A 3,678-nucleotide genomic window follows, 5' to 3' on the forward strand; every position below is an offset into this window, starting at 1 on the left:
AAAAAATTTCATTTTCTCACTAACCAGACATGCCTCAGGCCTTATGGCTAAGATGAAAAGTACTTTTCCTTCCAACATTATGTTCTTCTAATAGAATCGTTAGACAAATTCAGCAAATATTCAGTTGCTAAACATCTGAGGAAAGCTTGCATTACTATTGGAGGGGGAAAAAAAAAAAAAAAGAGCCCCAGGCCAAGCTTTTCTAGGACCAGAGAATTTTGGCACCAAATACACAACCCTATAAAAGAGCTCATGTTACAAGAAAGCATTTGACCTAAAACTCAGGCCACTATAAAACAGCATCCTCTATTAGGTACCCAATATGTGTGTTCAGATGTGGAAAATTTTGGCTGTTCTTTAGTTGTGATCCAAGACTTTCCTCTCTGCAGAGAAACAGGTCTGCAAGGGTTAGGGAACATGCTGCCAGTATAGCCATAAGAAAGGATTTTTTTCAAGCACTGGCAGCCAGTGTTAACAGCAGCTCAGCTCCTGCAGCAAAGGGACACTTTACAGTGCCAGACCCCAATGAGACTGCATAAAGCAGGAGAAGGGGAGAGCATTGCCAAAGCCTGACTGGCAATAACATTAATAAGGGCCAGCGAGCCCTCAGAGTGCTTCCAAGCATTACGCATTGGCTCTTGGAGACAGCAAGCTTCTATCAGACCCCAGAGAAGGGGAGTTCAAGTGAAAAGTAGAGGTAGGCAGAAAACTCAAGGAGCTTGGCAGCAGCTGAATCCTCTGATCAGAAACAGGCTATTATTATTATTATTAGTCAGCTGATGGGCAGACTAAGGGTAACAGCAAGGCTCAGAAGGCAATTCCTGAAAGGGAGAGATGCAGAGGGCTATTTTTCCCATTACATTCAAATGCTGCTTATAGACATTCAGTGAAAACTCCATCCTTCATGAACACCTCATCCCATCACTGATTTTACTTGCTAGTGTTTTTCTGACAGCACAAAAAATACACCCTAGTTCTGAATGTCAGGAGGCTTTCCATGCTCTCCTGCTTACCTCAGAATATAGTTGAAAGCACATGAGTTCCAGTCTTCTCCTGCTTTGCCACTTTGCTATTTATCTTGTATTTTAGGCATGGCAGCTCTAAAAGGATTCTTAGGGCCTCTGCTCACAACAATAATCCAAGCGCTTTATTCCAGTGAATCCTTCAGCTGTAGGTTTCAAATAAGCATTACTAGGAATAATCTGCCATATTTCAGCATCCATCCTAAACTACTCCTCTGTTTTACCTTAGCTGCAATTCCATTAATAGTCTGGCTTGTGCTTTCAGGAAGATAACAAGAAGCCTGGATAAAGTTTTTTGGTTTAAAATCTAAATTCACTTCAAGGTGTATGATTTATGATACCATTTTTGTGTCTAACTCTTTCAGTGGACCTATTAGATTTTTCAAGTAACGCGAGTAAAAATGGGGAAAAGTTATAAACTGCTTTTGCCCCTTCTGAGCAGGACTGCCATGTCACTTACCCCAAGCCTGCCAGCAAATGAAATACTCAGAAAAAGCATTTGCATCAGTCCACCTGCAAGGAGCAGAAAGGAGCACCTGGGTGTGCCAGGACGATACACATGCACAGGATCACACCAGCTCAGAAGCTGCTGATCAAACCATAACTTCCTCTAAATTTGCAGCATAGTGCCTGGCACAAGAGGTGGAAAACAACAGGCCACCTTCCTGTTAGCCTCAACCCTGCAACAACAGAAACAAGGAAATAATGAAGCTAGTAGAAATAAGGAAATGTACACTACTTTGTCAGATCATGCTGAGTAGGAGGGAAGGGTCGCTAAAACCACATTAGCAACAAATTAGGTCTCAAAGAAGATACTAATACATTAGAAGGAAGGGTGCCTGAAATGCCACCTGAGCAACAGCAACTCTGCAACCATATTCTCCCACAGAATAGAAAGGGCCACCCTAGTGCCACCTCTTTTCCTAGAGAGGAAATAAAGGATCCCTCCACCTTGCATAGGAAGATAAAGACAGAGCCCAAACAAGAAGGCTTCCAAGGAGAGGTTTCCAAAGCATGCTCAGTACCCAGTCTGGGAAGATTTAGTTCTTTCTCACTGACTCTCATAGTGCTACAAGAAAGTTACAGGAGAGAAATCAGAGAATACTCTGTTCTTCGCTGGAAAAGAAGAAAGTGGTGTTAGGTCAGGGGCAAGGGAACCAAAAAGTTCAGAAAGTAACGAACCATTCTACGCAGTTTCACCAGTTTCAATTCAAAACCCGTTGGCTGACTAGTACAGCGGTATTGCCAGATCCTGTTTCTCCTTTCAGTGTATTATCACCCAAGTTACTTCACGACAAACTAGTAGATGACCTGGGGACTACAATCTGAACACGTGCCCTTTTCTGGCAACACGATGTATTAATTGCAGGACAGTGATATGATCAACTTGCTTGCCATGCGTGTCTTCTCCAAACCACCACCTTGCTTAACAAGGCCACTTAATCTCCAGGAGTGCTCTTTGCCTCTACAGCTCAGAGAGGGACAGCTCCACCTTCTTCAAGAGGTAAGTGGGCATGAGCCTTTTGCCAATGTGAAAGAAGCTGCTGACGGAAAGAATAGGTATGAGAGCAGACAAGGATCACAAAAAGGAATTCAGAGTTTTATTTCCAAAAAAGAGCAATGTAGTGTTGAAACAAAAATCAAGCTCAGTTAGTTTTCCTCTGATTTGAATGGCTACAAAAATAGATTCTACCCAAATCCATAAAGCCAGTTAACAGTACCATAACAAACAAAAACCAAGATTACTCATTCAGTTACCACATACAGCAGTCACAGGAATCTAGCATATATTATTTAATTTTTTTTTTTAAAGTAAATTTCTAAAATGTTTCCGTTAAAACTGAAATACCCATATGATTTTAAAAAATTGTACAAAAAATAATTTTAAACCAGTTGGAGGTAACAGTGTGCGTTTATTAAAATCCTGCACCAAGGCAGTAACATTTATAATTTAAAACCCAGCCCAGTAGAAAAGAGAAATGTGCAAACATTTAAAAGTTAGATGTACTCAGAGGCTTGTGGTGCATCAGACCTGGCGATCCACTTCTGTCCTAATGCAAGGCGGGCTCCAAGAGGAGATGTCTCTAATGAGGCACTAAAAGGGGAGGCAGAGACAGGCATGCATATGCATGCAAGTTGTAGCTCGCTAGCCTGCGATGCAGGGAGCAGCGGTGCCCTCTCCCCAGGGACGGTTTGCCCAATCAGTAGTGTTATGGCACTCAATTCAATGCCAGAAAGTCCGTGATGAGTTCTGGTCAATCTGCTTTGGGATAAAAGAATGCAAAAGCCATTTTAGAAAACAGAAGTTGAAAGCTAATAAGTCGATATATTCAACAGATTATTGCTATGAGCTCTGGCTACTGCCCCAGATTGCTTTATGGTAAGGTTCAGAGGTAGGCAGGAGCCTTCAAAGGATTTTTAGCTCTTCCTTTAAGACTGATGCAGCATATTTACTCATCCAGCACATAAGGTGATGAACAGTGCTAGTACATCACTCAGCCAGCAGCTTCCCATCCTGAAGATTCAGATCAGAGTTCTGCACTATCACAAACCATGTAAATAAGCTGAATTTTATACAGAAACTTCCTTCTACTTTCTGCTTGCTTTGGCTACTTCACTGGGCCTGAAATATCTTTAGCTTCACCTACCTCCTCCA

This window comes from Phaethon aethereus (genome assembly GCF_964289735.1).
Source record: "Phaethon aethereus genome assembly, chromosome: 18".
Classification (NCBI taxonomy): domain Eukaryota; kingdom Metazoa; phylum Chordata; class Aves; order Phaethontiformes; family Phaethontidae; genus Phaethon; species Phaethon aethereus.